Genomic DNA, 20,107 nt, shown 5'->3' on the forward strand with positions numbered 1-20,107 from the left:
GGTCCATAAACCGATGAATGGACAAAGAAGACGTGGTATATGTACAGAATGGAATGTTAGCCACGAAAAAAATCAAACAGTGCCGTTTGCAGCACCACAGACGAGCCTACAGATAATCACACAACGTGAAGTAAGTCAAAATGCGAAAGACAAATGTCCCATGATATCACTTATGTTATCTGAAAATTCATAAAAATGAACATATTTCCATAGAGAAAGACAGTCTCAGATTGAGAAGGCAAACTTATGGTTAAGCCAGTGAAAAGGTGTGACGAATGCATAAATTCGGATATTGGGTTAACAAACATATACTAATACATATAAAATATATCATCACCCAAGACCTATGGAATACCAAGAGGGGTCTACTCAACACTCTGTAATAACCTACATGGAAAAGGACACAAAGATCAAGATATATATATGTGTAGGTGTAAATGAACAAGATTCTGCACACCTAGAACAAACGACATTTTAAAATCCAATTTGCTCTGATCAATACTAAAAATTAAAGACATAAACAAGAATTAAGGAGGCTGAAACTTATGGGGGCTTGTCCTGGCACATTCCACTCTAATCTGCAACCTAAAAAGCACAACTTGCAGGAAGGTTCTGTTTCCCTAGCAAGCAGAGTTGGTAACGCAGAAATGCTGCCACCCTAAGGCCGTTTCCTCAAACAGCAGCTTTAAATCCACTGCTAATGGTCACTAATATTGCCAAGGACTGCAGGGGTGTAAACGAGACATGCCCTCCAAAAATGTCCTGGGGTACGGAATGGCCAAAAAATTCAAACACAGCAAATTTTTCAACAAGGCAATTTGAAGGATGTTGATAAAAGCTCGACATCAGGAATTATTAGACACATGCAAATCCAACCTACCCAAAGGTATCACCTCACACCGGTCAGAATGACCATCAGCAAAAAGTCTACAAACAGTAGATGTTGAAGAAGTTGTGGAGAATAGCATAACCTCTAGGTCTAAGTGGGATGTAAACTGGTAACAGCCAATAAAAGGAATAGAATGGCAGTGCGTTTGAAGGTAAAAATTGAGTTACCATATGATCCAGAAGGCCCACTATTGGGCCTGTAACCTGTGAAGGCCAGAATCAAAAAGACACAGGATGGAAAATCGTGTAGTGCATCAGTATTTACAATAGCCAAGACATGGAAGCAACAAAAATGTCCATCATCAGATGAATGGACGAAAAAGAGGTCCACGTACACAATGCAATATTAGACAGGGAAAAGAATGAAACAATGCTGTTTGCAGCACCATAGATGAGGCTAGAGATAATCACACATCTTGAAGTAAGTCAGAAAGCGAGAGACACATATCCTATGATATCACGTATAGGTGTTACCTAAAAATTGATATTAATGAACTTATTTCCACAGAGAAGGACACTCACGTATTCAGAACACAAACTTGTGGTTAACCAAGCGGAAAGGTGTGACGAATGTATAACGGAGGATATTGGGTTTTAACAGACATATGCTAATACTTATAAAATATAGAATCACCAAAAACATACCGAATACCAAGAGAGGTCTACACAACATTCTGTCATTACCTATATGGAAGAGGATCCAAACATGAAAAGATATATGTATCAATGAAACAGATTCTGTACACCTAGAACAAACACAACATTGCAATCAAATTTGCTCTGATAAAAATGAAAATTAAGCTAAGAATACCAACAACAAATAAGTAGCCATAAGTTTTGGGGGGTTTGTCCTGGCACATTCCACTCTAATTTACAACCTACAAACAGGACTTCCAGGAAGGCTCTGTTGCCCTAGTAACCAGAGTTGGGAGTATAGACATGCGGCCGCCTTGTGGCCGTTTCCTGTAACAGCAGCTTTAAACCCAGTGCTAATGGGTACTTAATATTGACAATTACTACAGAGTTGTAAATGACACCTGCCCTCAAAAAGTATCCAGGTGTAGGTAATGGCCACAGGAATTCAGAACACGGCAAATTTTTCAAGGAAACAATTTGAAGAGGTAAGTTTTTCTGTTCAACTTTAAAAAAAAAGAAAAGAAAACGGACGTGGATTAAAAGCTCAATATCGGGAAGTATTAGATGCATGCAAATCTAAACTACGCAAAGGTATCACCACCCAACACTCCAAATGCCATCAGTAAAAAGTCTACAAACAATAAATGCTGAAGGGGTTTTAGAGGACTGTGTACCCTCTAGTTGCTGGTGGGATGTCAACTGGTATCAGCCAGTAGTGAGAACAGAATGGAGGTGCGTTTAAAGGTAAAAATTAGACTACCATATGATCTAGTAGCCCACTGCTGGGCCTATCCCCGGAGAAGACCAGAATCCAAAAGACACAGGCTGGCAATCCTGCACTGCATCAATATTTAGCATAGCCAAGAGTTGGAAGAAACCAAAATGTCCATCAACAGATGAATGCCCAAAGAAGAAGTGGTCCATGTACACAATGGAATATTCAGCATGGAAAAGAATGAAACACTGCTCTTTGCAGCACCATAGATGAGCCTAGAGATAATCACAGAACATGAGGTAAGTCGGAAAGCAGATGACAAATATCCTCTGATATCACTTGTAGGTGTTACCTAACAACTGACACAAATGAACATATTTCCACAGAGAAAGACACTCACGGACTTGGAAAACAAACTATGGTTTTGTCAAACGAAAGCTGGGAGGAATGGATAAATGAAGATTAGGGTTACCATACGTATACAAATACATATTAAATACATATCTCAAAAAGACCAACCATATACCAAGGAAGGTCTACTGAACGCGCTGTAATAATTTATACGGGGGCTTCCCTGGTGGCGCCATGGTTAAGAATCCGCCTGCCAGTGCAGGGGACATGGGTTCGATCCCTGGTCCAGGAAGATCCCACATGCTGCAGAGCAAATAAGCCCGTGCACCACAACTACTGAGCCTGCGCTCTAGAGCCCAGGAGCCACAACTACTGAGCCCATGTGCCACAACTACTGAAGCCCGCATGCCTAGAGACCATGCTCTGCAACAAGACAAGCCACTGCAGGGAGAAGCCCGTGCAGTGCAATGGAGAGTAGCCCCCACTCACCGCAACTAGAGAAAGCCCACATGCAGCAGCGAAGAGCCAACTCAGCCAAAAATAAATAATTAAATTAAATAAATTTATTAAAAAAATAATAGTAATTTACATGGGAAGAGGATCTGCACATGAATAGATATATATAATATTCAATTGAACCTGATTGTGCACACCTGGAACAAACACTATTCTAATCATTACCCCAATTTAAAAAATTAAAACCACGAACAACAATTAATGAGACATAAACTTATTGGGGTTATCCCTGGCACATTCCATTCTAATTTACAACCTAGGAAAACCACTTTCAGGAAGGCTCTTCTGCCCTCGTAACCAGATTTGGGAATGGAGAAATGCTGCCGCCTCGTGGCCGTTTCCTACAAAAGCAGCTTTAAACACAGGGCTAACGGTCACTTAAGATTCACAGGAATTGTAGGGCTGTCAATGACACGTGTCGTCAAAAAATGTCCTGGTTAGGTAATGGCCAAAACAGTTCACAACACAGAGAATTTTTCAAGAAAACAATTTGAAGAGGTAAGTTTTACTCACTCTTTTATTTCCAAAAAAAAGAGGAACATGGATAAAAGCTCAATATCAGGCATTATTGGTTGGATGCAAATCCAAACTACAAAAAGATGTCGCCACCCAATATTCAAAATGCCATCAGTAAAAAGTCTACAAACTATGAATGCTGACGGGTGTGTGGAGAAATGCATACCCGCTATGCTGTTGGTTGCAAGTAAACTGGTAACAGCTAATTAGGAGAACAGAATGGAGCTGCATTTATAAGGTAAAAATTGAGCTACCATATGATGCGGCCGATCCCCTAATGGGCCTATACCTTAAGAAGACCAGAATCGGAAAGACACAGACAGGCAAACATGCACTGCAGCAATATTTACAATAGCCTAGACATACAAGCAAACAAGATGTCCATCAACAGACAAATGGACAAAGAAGAAGTAGTGTATGTACCGATTTGAATATTAGCCTCGGAATAAAATGAACAATGCCATTTTCATGACTACAGATGAGCCTAGAAATAATCATATTAGGTCAAGTAAGTGAAAAGGCAATCACAAATATCCCATGATATCATTTATAGATGTTATCCTAAGATTGCTACCAATGAACATATTTCCACAGAGAAAGACACTCACAGACTTATAAACAAACTAATGGTTAACCAAAATGAAAGGTGGGAGGATCGATAAATTAGGATTATGGGGGTAACATACATATACTAATATATGTTAACATACATACATTAACGTATGTTAAATGTCTATAAACATATAAACTATATGAATTATATAATCTCCAATATATATAAAGTATATAATGACCAAACACCTACCAAATACCAAGGGAGGTCTACTCAACACTCTGTAATAACATACATGGTAACAGGATCCGAAGATGAACAGATATATGTATGAATAATTGACCAGATTCTGTACTGCCAGACAATCACAAGACTCTAATCAAAATTACTCCAGTCAGAAATATAAATTCAATGTAAAAAACCAACATAAGTAAGGAGAAATAAACTGGGGGTTTGTCTGAGCACATTCTACTCTAATTTACAACCGAGAAACACGACGTCCAGGAAGACTCTGTTGCCCTAGTAACAAGAGTTGAGAACGTAATAATGCTGCCGCTTTGTGGCTGTTTCCCACAGCAGCAGCTTTCAACACGGTGCTAATGGTCACTTAACATTCACAAGGACTGCAGGGCTGTAAATGACACCTGCCCTCAAAAAATGCCCTGGGGTAGGGAATAGCCAAGAAAATTCAACACCTGACAAATTTTTCAAGAAGTCAATATGAAGAGGGAAGTTGTTCTCACTCTTTTAAAAAAAGGAAAAAAGAAAAAAAAGGACATGTGTAAAGCTCAGTATAAGGAATTATTAGGCTCATGCAAATCCAACCTCCGAAAAGGTTTCACCGCACACCAGTCAAATGACCATCAGCAAAAAGTCTACAAACTATAAATGCTGAAGGGGTTTTAGAGAACTGTGTACCTTCTAGCTGCTGGTGGGATGGAAAGTGGTAACAGCACTAATGAAAACTGAATGGAGCTGCTTTAAAAGGTAAAAATTGAGCTACCATATGATCCGGCAGGGCCCCTTCTGGGCCTATAACCTAAGACCACCAGAATCGGAAAGACAGAGGCAGGCAAATGTGCACTGCAGCAATATTTAAATAGCCAAGACATGGAAGCAAAAAAAAAGGTCCATAAACCGATGAATGGACAAAGAAGACGTGGTATATGTACAGAATGGAATGTTAGCCACGAAAAAAATCAAACAGTGCCGTTTGCAGCACCACAGACGAGCCTACAGATAATCACACAACGTGAAGTAAGTCAAAATGCGAAAGACAAATGTCCCATGATATCACTTATGTTATCTGAAAATTCATAAAAATGAACATATTTCCATAGAGAAAGACAGTCTCAGATTGAGAAGGCAAACTTATGGTTAAGCCAGTGAAAAGGTGTGACGAATGCATAAATTCGGATATTGGGTTAACAAACATATACTAATACATATAAAATATATCATCACCCAAGACCTATGGAATACCAAGAGGGGTCTACTCAACACTCTGTAATAACCTACATGGAAAAGGACACAAAGATCAAGATATATATATGTGTAGGTGTAAATGAACAGGATTCTGCACACCTAGAACAAACGACATTTTAAAATCCAATTTGCTCTGATCAATACTAAAAATTAAAGACATAAACAAGAATTAAGGAGGCTGAAACTTATGGGGGCTTGTCCTGGCACATTCCACTCTAATCTGCAACCTAAAAGCACAACTTGCAGGAAGGTTCTGTTTCCCTAGCAAGCAGAGTTGGTAACGCAGAAATGCTGCCACCCTAAGGCCGTTTCCTCAAACAGCAGCTTTAAATCCACTGCTAATGGTCACTAATATTGCCAAGGACTGCAGGGGTGTAAACGAGACATGCCCTCCAAAAATGTCCTGGGGTACGGAATGGCCAAAAAATTCAAACACAGCAAATTTTTCAACAAGGCAATTTGAAGGATGTTGATAAAAGCTCGACATCAGGAATTATTAGACACATGCAAATCCAACCTACCCAAAGGTATCACCTCACACCGGTCAGAATGACCATCAGCAAAAAGTCTACAAACAGTAGATGTTGAAGAAGTTGTGGAGAATAGCATAACCTCTAGGTCTAAGTGGGATGTAAACTGGTAACAGCCAATAAAAGGAATAGAATGGCAGTGCGTTTGAAGGTAAAAATTGAGTTACCATATGATCCAGAAGGCCCACTATTGGGCCTGTAACCTGTGAAGGCCAGAATCAAAAAGACACAGGATGGAAAATCGTGTAGTGCATCAGTATTTACAATAGCCAAGACATGGAAGCAACAAAAATGTCCATCATCAGATGAATGGACGAAAAAGAGGTCCACGTACACAATGCAATATTAGACAGGGAAAAGAATGAAACAATGCTGTTTGCAGCACCATAGATGAGGCTAGAGATAATCACACATCTTGAAGTAAGTCAGAAAGCGAGAGACACATATCCTATGATATCACGTATAGGTGTTATCTAAAAATTGATATTAATGAACTTATTTCCACAGAGAAGGACACTCACGTATTCAGAACACAAACTTGTGGTTAACCAAGCGGAAAGGTGTGACGAATGTATAACGGAGGATATTGGGTTTTAACAGACATATGCTAATACTTATAAAATATAGAATCACCAAAAACATACCGAATACCAAGAGAGGTCTACACAACATTCTGTCATTACCTATATGGAAGAGGATCCAAACATGAAAAGATATATGTATCAATGAAACAGATTCTGTACACCTAGAACAAACACAACATTGCAATCAAATTTGCTCTGATAAAAATGAACATTAAACTAAGAATACCAACAACAAATAAGTAGCCATAAGTTTTGGGGGGTTTGTCCTGGCACATTCCACTCTAATTTACAACCTACAAACAGGACTTCCAGGAAGGCTCTGTTGCCCTAGTAACCAGAGTTGGGAGTATAGACATGCGGCCGCCTTGTGGCCGTTTCCTGTAACAGCAGCTTTAAACCCAGTGCTAATGGGTACTTAATATTCACAATTACTACAGAGTTGTAAATGACACCTGCCCTCAAAAAATATCCAGGTGTAGGTAATGGCCACAGGAATTCAGAACACGGCAAATTTTTCAAGGAAACAATTTGAAGAGGTAAGTTTTTCTGTTCAACTTTAAAAAAAAAGAAAAGAAAACGGACGTGGATTAAAAGCTCAATATCGGGAAGTATTAGATGCATGCAAATCTAAACTACGCAAAGGTATCACCACCCAACACTCCAAATGCCATCAGTAAAAAGTCTACAAACAATAAATGCTGAAGGGGTTTTAGAGGACTGTGTACCCTCTAGTTGCTGGTGGGATGTCAACTGGTATCAGCCAGTAGTGAGAACAGAATGGAGGTGCGTTTAAAGGTAAAAATTAGACTACCATATGATCTAGTAGCCCACTGCTGGGCCTATCCCCGGAGAAGACCAGAATCCAATAGACACAGGCTGGCAATCCTGCACTGCATCAATATTTAGCATAGCCAAGAGTTGGAAGAAACCAAAATGTCCATCAACAGATGAATGCCCAAAGAAGAACTGGTCCATGTACACAATGGAATATTCAGCATGGAAAAGAATGAAACACTGCTCTTTGCAGCACCATAGATGAGCCTAGAGATAATCACAGAACATGAGGTAAGTCGGAAAGCACATGACAAATATCCTCTGATATCACTTGTAGGTGTTACCTAACAACTGACACAAATGAACATATTTCCACAGAGAAAGACACTCACGGACTTGGAAAACAAACTATGGTTTTGTCAAACGAAAGCTGGGAGGAATGGATAAATGAAGATTAGGGTTACCATACGTATACAAATACATATTAAATACATATCTCAAAAAGACCAACCATATACCAAGGAAGGTCTACTGAACGCGCTGTAATAATTTATACGGGGGCTTCCCTGGTGGCGCCATGGTTAAGAATCCGCCTGCCAGTGCAGGGGACACGGGTTCGATCCCTGGTCCAGGAAGATCCCACATGCTGCAGAGCAAATAAGCCCGTGCACCACAACTACTGAGCCTGCGCTCTAGAGCCCAGGAGCCACAACTACTGAGCCCATGTGCCACAACTACTGAAGCCCGCATGCCTAGAGACCATGCTCTGCAACAAGACAAGCCACTGCAGGGAGAAGCCCGTGCAGCGCAATGGAGAGTAGCCCCCACTCACCGCAACTAGAGAAAGCCCACATGCAGCAGCGAAGAGCCAACTCAGCCAAAAATAAATAATTAAATTAAATAAATTTATTAAAAAAATAATAGTAATTTACATGGGAAGAGGATCTGCACATGAATAGATATATATAATATTCAATTGAACCTGATTGTGCACACCTGGAACAAACACTATTCTAATCATTACCCCAATTTAAAAAATTAAAACCACGAACAACAATTAATGAGACATAAACTTATTGGGGTTATCCCTGGCACATTCCATTCTAATTTACAACCTAGGAAAACCACTTTCAGGAAGGCTCTTCTGCCCTCGTAACCAGATTTGGGAATGGAGAAAGGCTGCCACCTGGTGGCCGTTTCCTACAAAAGCAGCTTTAAACACAGGGCTAACGGTCACTTAAGATTCACAGGAATTGTAGGGCTGTCAATGACACGTGTCGTCAAAAAATGTCCTGGGTAGGTAATGGCCAAAAAAGTTCACAACACAGAGAATTTTTCAAGAAAACAATTTGAAGAGGTAAGTTTTACTCACTCTTTTATTTCCAAAAAAAAGAGGAACATGGATAAAAGCTCAATATCAGGCATTATTGGTTGGATGCAAATCCAAACTACAAAAAGATGTCGCCACCCAATATTCAAAATGCCATCAGTAAAAAGTCTACAAACTATGAATGCTGACGGGTGTGTGGAGAAATGCATACCCGCTATGCTGTTGGTTGGAAGTAAACTGGTAACAGCTAATTAGGAGAACAGAATGGAGCTGCATTTATAAGGTAAAAATTGAGCTACCATATGATGCGGCCGATCCCCTAATGGGCCTATACCTTAAGAAGACCAGAATCGGAAAGACACAGACAGGCAAACATGCACTGCAGCAATATTTACAATAGCCTAGACATACAAGCAAACAAGATGTCCATCAACAGACAAATGGACAAAGAAGAAGTAGTGTATGTACCGATTTGAATATTAGCCTCGGAATAAAATGAACAATGCCATTTTCATGACTACAGATGAGCCTAGAAATAATCATATTAGGTCAAGTAAGTGAAAAGGCAATCACAAATATCCCATGATATCATTTATAGATGTTATCCTAAGATTGCTACCAATGAACATATTTCCACAGAGAAAGACACTCACAGACTTATAAACAAACTAATGGTTAACCAAAATGAAAGGTGGGAGGATCGATAAATTAGGATTATGGGGGTAACATACATATACTAATATATGTTAACATACATACATTAACGTATGTTAAATGTCTATAAACATATAAACTATATGAATTATATAATCTCCAATATATATAAAGTATATAATGACCAAACACCTACCAAATACCAAGGGAGGTCTACTCAACACTCTGTAATAACATACATGGTAACAGGATCCGAAGATGAACAGATATATGTATGAATAATTGACCAGATTCTGTACTGCCAGACAATCACAAGACTCTAATCAAAATTACTCCAGTCAGAAATATAAATTCAATGTAAAAAACCAACATAAGTAAGGAGAAATAAACTGGGGGTTTGTCTGAGCACATTCTATTCTAATTTACAACCGAGAAACACGACGTCCAGGAAGACTCTGTTGCCCTAGTAACAAGAGTTGAGAACGTAATAATGCTGCCGCCTTGTGGCTGTTTCTCACAACAGCAGCTTTCAACACCGCCAAATGTCACGTAACTTTCACAAGGACTGCAGGGCTGTAAATATCACCTGCCCTCAAAAAATGTCCTTGGGTAGGGAATAGCCAAGAAAATACAACACATGACAAATTTTTCAAGAAGTCAATATGAAGAGGGAAGTTGTACTCACTCTTTAAAAAACAAGAAAAATAGAAAGAAAAGGACATGCCTAAAGTGCAGTATAAGGAATTATTAGACGCATGCAAATCAACCTCCGAAAAGGTTTCACCGCACACCAGTCAAATGACCATCAGCAAAAAGTCTACAAACTATAAATGCTGAAGGGGTTTTAGAGAACTGTGTACCTTCTAGCTGCTGGTGGGATGGAATGTGGTAACAGCACTAATGAAAATAGAATGGAGGTGCTTTAAAAGGTAAAAATTGAGCTACCATATGATCCGGCAGGGCACCTTCTGGGCCTATAACTTAAGACCACCAGAATCGGAAAGACAGAAGCAGGCAAATGTGCACTGCAGCAATATTTAAATAGCCAAGATATGGAAGCAAAAAAAGGTCCATGAACAGATAAATGGACAAAGAACAAGTGGTATATGTACAGAATGGAATATTAGCCATGAAAAAAATAAAACAATGTCATTTGCAGCACCACAGATGAGGCTAGAGATAATCACACAACTTGAAATAAGTCAGAAAGCAAGAGACACATATCCTATGATATCACGTATAGGTGATTCCGGAAAATTGATATTAATGAACTTATTTCCACAGAGGAGGACAGTCACGTATTCAGAACACAAACTTGTGGTTAACCAAGCGGAAAGGTGTGACGAATGTATAACGCAGGATATTGGGTTTTAATAGACATATGGTAATATTTATAAAATATAGAATCACCAAACACATACCAAATACCAAGAGAGGTCTACACAACATTCTGTAAAGCCTATATGGAACAGGATCCAAACATGAAAAGATATATGTATAAATGAAACAGATTCTGTACACCTAGAACAAACACAACATTGCAATCAAATTTGCTCTGATAAAAATGAAAATTAAACTAAGAATACCAACAACAAATAAGTAGCCATAAGTTTTGGGGGGTTTGTCCTGGCGCATTCCACTCTAATTTACAACCTAGGAAAACCACTTTCAGGAAGGCTCTTCTGCCCTCGTAACCAGATTTGGGAATGGAGAAAGGCTGCCGCCTGGTGGCCTTTTCCCACAACAGCAGCTTTAAACACAGGGCTAACGGTCACTTAAGATTCTCAGCAAGGGTAGACCTGTAAATGACACGTGTCCTCAAAAAATGTCCTGGGCAGGTAATGGCCAAAACAGTTCACAACACAGAGAATTTTTCAAGAAAACAATTTGAAGAGGTAAGTTTTACTCACTCTTTTATTTCCAAAAAAAAGAGGAACATGGATAAAAGCTCAATATCAGGCATTATTGGTTGGATGCAAATCCAAACTACAAAAAGATGTCGCCACCCAATATTCAAAATGCCATCAGTAAAAAGTCTACAAACTATGAATGCTGACGGGTGTGTGGAGAAATGCATACCCGCTATGCTGTTGGTTGCAAGTAAACTGGTAACAGCTAATTAGGAGAACAGAATGGAGCTGCATTTATAAGGTAAAAATTGAGCTACCATATGATGCGGCCGATCCCCTAATGGGCCTATACCTTAAGAAGACCAGAATCGGAAAGACACAGACAGGCAAACATGCACTGCAGCAATATTTACAATAGCCTAGACATACAAGCAAACAAGATGTCCATCAACAGACAAATGGACAAAGAAGAAGTAGTGTATGTACCGATTTGAATATTAGCCTCGGAATAAAATGAACAATGCCATTTTCATGACTACAGATGAGCCTAGAAATAATCATATTAGGTCAAGTAAGTGAAAAGGCAATCACAAATATCCCATGATATCATTTATAGATGTTATCCTAAGATTGCTACCAATGAACATATTTCCACAGAGAAAGACACTCACAGACTTATAAACAAACTAATGGTTAACCAAAATGAAAGGTGGGAGGATCGATAAATTAGGATTATGGGGGTAACATACATATACTAATATATGTTAACATACATACATTAACGTATGTTAAATGTCTATAAACATATAAACTATATGAATTATATAATCTCCAATATATATAAAGTATATAATGACCAAACACCTACCAAATACCAAGGGAGGTCTACTCAACACTCTGTAATAACATACATGGTAACAGGATCCGAAGATGAACAGATATATGTATGAATAATTGACCAGATTCTGTACTGCCAGACAATCACAAGACTCTAATCAAAATTACTCCAGTCAGAAATATATATTCAATGTAAAAAACCAACATAAGTAAGGAGAAATAAACTGGGGGTTTGTCTGAGCACATTCTACTCTAATTTACAACCGAGAAACACGACGTCCAGGAAGACTCTGTTGCCCTAGTAACAAGAGTTGAGAACGTAATAATGCTGCCGCTTTGTGGCTGTTTCCCACAGCAGCAGCTTTCAACACGGTGCTAATGGTCACTTAACATTCACAAGGACTGCAGGGCTGTAAATGACACCTGCCCTCAAAAAATGCCCTGGGGTAGGGAATAGCCAAGAAAATTCAACACCTGACAAATTTTTCAAGAAGTCAATATGAAGAGGGAAGTTGTTCTCACTCTTTTAAAAAAAGGAAAAAAGAAAAAAAAGGACATGCGTAAAGCTCAGTATAAGGAATTATTAGGCTCATGCAAATCCAACCTCCGAAAAGGTTTCACCGCACACCAGTCAAATGACCATCAGCAAAAAGTCTACAAACTATAAATGCTGAAGGGGTTTTAGAGAACTGTGTACCTTCTAGCTGCTGGTGGGATGGAAAGTGGTAACAGCACTAATGAAAACTGAATGGAGCTGCTTTAAAAGGTAAAAATTGAGCTACCATATGATCCGGCAGGGCCCCTTCTGGGCCTATAACCTAAGACCACCAGAATCGGAAAGACAGAGGCAGGCAAATGTGCACTGCAGCAATATTTAAATAGCCAAGACATGGACGCAAAAAAAAAAGGTCCATAAACCGATGAATGGACAAAGAAGACGTGGTATATGTACAGAATGGAATGTTAGCCACGAAAAAAATCAAACAGTGCCGTTTGCAGCACCACAGACGAGCCTACAGATAATCACACAACGTGAAGTAAGTCAAAATGCGAAAGACAAATGTCCCATGATATCACTTATGTTATCTGAAAATTCATAAAAATGAACATATTTCCATAGAGAAAGACAGTCTCAGATTGAGAAGGCAAACTTATGGTTAAGCCAGTGAAAAGGTGTGACGAATGCATAAATTCGGATATTGGGTTAACAAACATATACTAATACATATAAAATATATCATCACCCAAGACCTATGGAATACCAAGAGGGGTCTACTCAACACTCTGTAATAACCTACATGGAAAAGGACACAAAGATCAAGATATATATACGTGTAGGTGTAAATGAACAAGATTCTGCACACCTAGAACAAACGACATTTTAAAATCCAATTTGCTCTGATCAATACTAAAAATTAAAGACATAAACAAGAATTAAGGAGGCTGAAACTTATGGGGGCTTGTCCTGGCACATTCCACTCTAATCTGCAACCTAAAAGCACAACTTGCAGGAAGGTTCTGTTTCCCTAGCAAGCAGAGTTGGTAACGCAGAAATGCTGCCACCCTAAGGCCGTTTCCTCAAACAGCAGCTTTAAATCCACTGCTAATGGTCACTAATATTGCCAAGGACTGCAGGGGTGTAAACGAGACATGCCCTCCAAAAATGTCCTGGGGTACGGAATGGCCAAAAAATTCAAACACAGCAAATTTTTCAACAAGGCAATTTGAAGGATGTTGATAAAAGCTCGACATCAGGAATTATTAGACACATGCAAATCCAACCTACCCAAAGGTATCACCTCACACCGGTCAGAATGACCATCAGCAAAAAGTCTACAAACAGTAGATGTTGAAGAAGTTGTGGAGAATAGCATAACCTCTAGGTCTAAGTGGGATGTAAACTGGTAACAGCCAATAAAAGGAATAGAATGGCAGTGCGTTTGAAGGTAAAAATTGAGTTACCATATGATCCAGAAGGCCCACTATTGGGCCTGTAACCTGTGAAGGCCAGAATCAAAAAGACACAGGATGGAAAATCGTGTAGTGCATCAGTATTTACAATAGCCAAGACATGGAAGCAACAAAAATGTCCATCATCAGATGAATGGACGAAAAAGAGGTCCACGTACACAATGCAATATTAGACAGGGAAAAGAATGAAACAATGCTGTTTGCAGCACCATAGATGAGGCTAGAGATAATCACACATCTTGAAGTAAGTCAGAAAGCGAGAGACACATATCCTATGATATCACGTATAGGTGTTATCTAAAAATTGATATTAATGAACTTATTTCCACAGAGAAGGACACTCACGTATTCAGAACACAAACTTGTGGTTAACCAAGCGGAAAGGTGTGACGAATGTATAACGGAGGATATTGGGTTTTAACAGACATATGCTAATACTTATAAAATATAGAATCACCAAAAACGTACCGAATACCAAGAGAGGTCTACACAACATTCTGTCATTACCTATATGGAAGAGGATCCAAACATGAAAAGATATATGTATCAATGAAACAGATTCTGTACACCTAGAACAAACACAACATTGCAATCAAATTTGCTCTGATAAAAATGAAAATTAAACTAAGAATACCAACAACAAATAAGTAGCCATAAGTTTTGGGGGGTTTGTCCTGGCACATTCCACTCTAATTTACAACCTACAAACAGGACTTCCAGGAAGGCTCTGTTGCCCTAGTAACCAGAGTTGGGAGTATAGACATGCGGCCGCCTTGTGGCCGTTTCCTGTAACAGCAGCTTTAAACCCAGTGCTAATGGGTACTTAATATTGACAATTACTACAGAGTTGTAAATGACACCTGCCCTCAAAAAATATCCAGGTGTAGGTAATGGCCACAGGAATTCAGAACACGGCAAATTTTTCAAGGAAACAATTTGAAGAGGTAAGTTTTTCTGTTCAACTTTAAAAAAAAAGAAAAGAAAACGGACGTGGATTAAAAGCTCAATATCGGGAAGTATTAGATGCATGCAAATCTAAACTACGCAAAGGTATCACCACCCAACACTCCAAATGCCATCAGTAAAAAGTCTACAAACAATAAATGCTGAAGGGGTTTTAGAGGACTGTGTACCCTCTAGTTGCTGGTGGGATGTCAACTGGTATCAGCCAGTAGTGAGAACAGAATGGAGGTGCGTTTAAAGGTAAAAATTAGACTACCATATGATCTAGTAGCCCACTGCTGGGCCTATCCCCGGAGAAGACCAGAATCCAAAAGACACAGGCTGGCAATCCTGCACTGCATCAATATTTAGCATAGCCAAGAGTTGGAAGAAACCAAAATGTCCATCAACAGATGAATGCCCAAAGAAGAAGTGGTCCATGTACACAATGGAATATTCAGCATGGAAAAGAATGAAACACTGCTCTTTGCAGCACCATAGATGAGCCTAGAGATAATCACAGAACATGAGGTAAGTCGGAAAGCAGATGACAAATATCCTCTGATATCACTTGTAGGTGTTACCTAACAACTGACACAAATGAACATATTTCCACAGAGAAAGACACTCACGGACTTGGAAAACAAACTATGGTTTTGTCAAACGAAAGCTGGGAGGAATGGATAAATGAAGATTAGGGTTACCATACGTATACAAATACATATTAAATACATATCTCAAAAAGACCAACCATATACCAAGGAAGGTCTACTGAACGCGCTGTAATAATTTATACGGGGGCTTCCCTGGTGGCGCCATGGTTAAGAATCCGCCTGCCAGTGCAGGGGACATGGGTTCGATCCCTGGTCCAGGAAGATCCCACATGCTGCAGAGCAAATAAGCCCGTGCACCACAACTACTGAGCCTGCGCTCTAGAGCCCAGGAGCCACAACTACTGAGCCCATGTGCCACAACTACTGAAGCCCGCATGCCTAGAGACCATGCTCTGCAACAAGACAAGCCACTGCAGGGAGAAGCCCGTGCAGCGCAATGGAGAGTAGCCCCCACTCACCGCAACTAGAGAAAGCCCACATGCAGCAGCGAAGAGCCAACTCAGCCAAAAATAAATAATTAAATTAAATAAATTTATTAAAAAAATAATAGTAATTTACATGGGAAGAGGATCTGCACATGAATAGATATATATAATATTCAATTGAACCTGATTGTGCACACCTGGAACAAACACTATTCTAATCATTACCCCAATTTAAAAAATTAAAACCACGAACAACAATTAATGAGACATAAACTTATTGGGGTTATCCCTGGCACATTCCATTCTAATTTACAACCTAGGAAAACCACTTTCAGGAAGGCTCTTCTGCCCTCGTAACCAGATTTGGGAATGGAGAAAGGCTGCCGCCTGGTGGCCGTTTCCTACAAAAGCAGCTTTAAACACAGGGCTAACGGTCACTTAAGATTCACAGGAATTGTAGGGCTGTCAATGACACGTGTCGTCAAAAAATGTCCTGGGTAGGTAATGGCCAAAAAAGTTCACAACACAGAGAATTTTTCAAGAAAACAATTTGAAGAGGTAAGTTTTACTCACTCTTTTATTTCCAAAAAAAAGAGGAACATGGATAAAAGCTCAATATCAGGCATTATTGGTTGGATGCAAATCCAAACTACAAAAAGATGTCGCCACCCAATATTCAAAATGCCATCAGTAAAAAGTCTACAAACTATGAATGCTGACGGGTGTGTGGAGAAATGCATACCCGCTATGCTGTTGGTTGGAAGTAAACTGGTAACAGCTAATTAGGAGAACAGAATGGAGCTGCATTTATAAGGTAAAAATTGAGCTACCATATGATGCGGCCGATCCCCTAATGGGCCTATACCTTAAGAAGACCAGAATCGGAAAGACACAGACAGGCAAACATGCACTGCAGCAATATTTACAATAGCCTAGACATACAAGCAAACAAGATGTCCATCAACAGACAAATGGACAAAGAAGAAGTAGTGTATGTACCGATTTGAATATTAGCCTCGGAATAAAATGAACAATGCCATTTTCATGACTACAGATGAGCCTAGAAATAATCATATTAGGTCAAGTAAGTGAAAAGGCAATCACAAATATCCCATGATATCATTTATAGATGTTATCCTAAGATTGCTACCAATGAACATATTTCCACAGAGAAAGACACTCACAGACTTATAAACAAACTAATGGTTAACCAAAATGAAAGGTGGGAGGATCGATAAATTAGGATTATGGGGGTAACATACATATACTAATATATGTTAACATACATACATTAACGTATGTTAAATGTCTATAAACATATAAACTATATGAATTATATAATCTCCAATATATATAAAGTATATAATGACCAAACACCTACCAAATACCAAGGGAGTTCTACTCAATACTCTGTAATAACATACATGGTAACAGGATCCGAAGATGAACAGATATATGTATGAATAATTGACCAGATTCTGTACTGCCAGACAATCACAAGACTCTAATCAAAATTACTCCAGTCAGAAATATAAATTCAATGTAAAAAACCAACATAAGTAAGGAGAAATAAACTGGGGGTTTGTCTGAGCACATTCTACTCTAATTTACAACCGAGAAACACGACGTCCAGGAAGACTCTGTTGCCCTAGTAACAAGAGTTGAGAACGTAATAATGCTGCCGCCTTGTGGCTGTTTCTCACAACAGCAGCTTTCAACACCGCCAAATGTCACTTAATATTCACAAGGACTGCAGGGCTGTAAATGACACCTGCCCTCAAAAAATGTCCTTGGGTAGGGAATAGCCAAGAAAATACAACACATGACAAATTTTTCAAGAAGTCAATATGAAGAGGGAAGTTGTACTCACTCTTTAAAAAACAAGAAAAATAGAAAGAAGAGGACATGCCTAAAGTGCAGTATAAGGAATTATTAGACGCATGCAAATCAACCTCCGAAAAGGTTTCACCGCACACCAGTCAAATGACCATCAGCAAAAAGTCTACAAACTATAAATGCTGAAGGGGTTTTAGAGAACTGTGTACCTTCTAGCTGCTGGTGGGATGGAATGTGGTAACAGCACTAATGAAAATAGAATGGAGGTGATTTAAAAGGTAAAAATTGAGTTACCATATGATCCGGCAGGGCAACTTCTGGGCCTATAACTTAAGACCACCAGAATCGGAAAGACAGAAGCAGGCAAATGTGCACTGCAGCAATATTTAAATAGCCAAGACATGGAAGCAAAAAAAGGTCCATGAACAGATAAATGGACAAAGAACAAGTGGTATATGTACAGAATGGAATATTAGCCATGAAAAAAATAAAACAATGCCATTTGCAGCACCACAGATGAGGCTAGAGATAATCACACAACTTGAAATAAGTCAGAAAGCAAGAGACACATATCGTATGATATCACGTATAGGTGATTCCGGAAAATTGATATTAATGAACTTATTTCCACAGAGAAGGACAGTCACGTATTCAGAACACAAACTTGTGGTTAACCAAGCGGAAAGGTGTGACGAATGTATAACGCAGGATATTGGGTTTTAATAGACATATGGTAATATATATAAAATATAGAATCAACAAACACATACCAAATACCAAGAGAGGTCTACACAACATTCTGTAAAGCCTATATGGAACAGGATCCAAACATGAAAAGATATATGTATAAATGAAACAGATTCTGTACACCTAGAACAAACACAACATTGCAATCAAATTTGCTCTGATAAAAATGAAAATTAAACTAAGAATACCAACAACAAATAAGTAGCCATAAGTTTTGGGGGGTTTGTCCTGGCGCATTCCACTCTAATTTACAACCTAGGAAAACCACTTTCAGGAAGGCTCTTCTGCCCTCGTAACCAGATTTGGGAATGGAGAAAGGCTGCCGCCTGGTGGCCTTTTCCCACAACAGCAGCTTTAAACACAGGGCTAACGGTCACTTAAGATTCTCAGCAAGGGTAGACCTGTAAATGACACGTGTCCTCAAAAAATGTCCTGGGTAGGTAATGGCCAAAAAAGTTCACAACACAGAGAATTTTTCAAGAAAACAATTTGAAGAGGTAAGTTTTACTCACTCTTTTATTTCCAAAAAAAAGAGGAACATGGATAAAAGCTCAATATCAGGCATTATTGGTTGGATGCAAATCCAAACTACAAAAAGATGTCGCCACCCAATATTCAAAATGCCATCAGTAAAAAGTCTACAAACTATGAATGCTGACGGGTGTGTGGAGAAATGCATACCCGCTATGCTGTTGGTTGCAAGTAAACTGGTAACAGCTAATTAGGAGAACAAAATGGAGCTGCATTTATAAGGTAAAAATTGAGCTACCATATGATGCGGCCGATTCCCTAATGGGCTTATACCTTAAGAAGACCAGAATCGGAAAGACACAGACAGGCAAACATGCACTGCAGCAATATTTACAATAGCCTAGACATGCAAGCAAACAAGATGTCCATCAACAGACAAATGGACAAAGAAGAAGTAGTGTATGTACCGATTTGAATATTAGCCTCGGAATAAAATGAACAATGCCATTTTCATGACTACAGATGAGCCTAGAAATAATCATATTAGGTCAAGTAAGTGAAAAGGCAATCACAAATATCCCATGATATCATTTATAGATGTTATCCTAAGATTGCTACCAATGAACATATTTCCACAGAGAAAGACACTCACAGACTTATAAACAAACTAATGGTTAACCAAAATGAAAGGTGGGAGGATCGATAAATTAGGATTATGGGGGTAACATACATATACTAATATATGTTAACATACATACATTAACGTATGTTAAATGTCTATAAACATATAAACTATATGAATTATATAATCTCCAATATATATAAAGTATATAATGACCAAACACCTACCAAATACCAAGGGAGGTCTACTCAACACTCTGT

The sequence above is a fragment of the Balaenoptera borealis genome (genome assembly GCF_965194805.1).
Source record: "Balaenoptera borealis genome assembly, chromosome: 7".
NCBI lineage: Eukaryota > Metazoa > Chordata > Mammalia > Artiodactyla > Balaenopteridae > Balaenoptera > Balaenoptera borealis.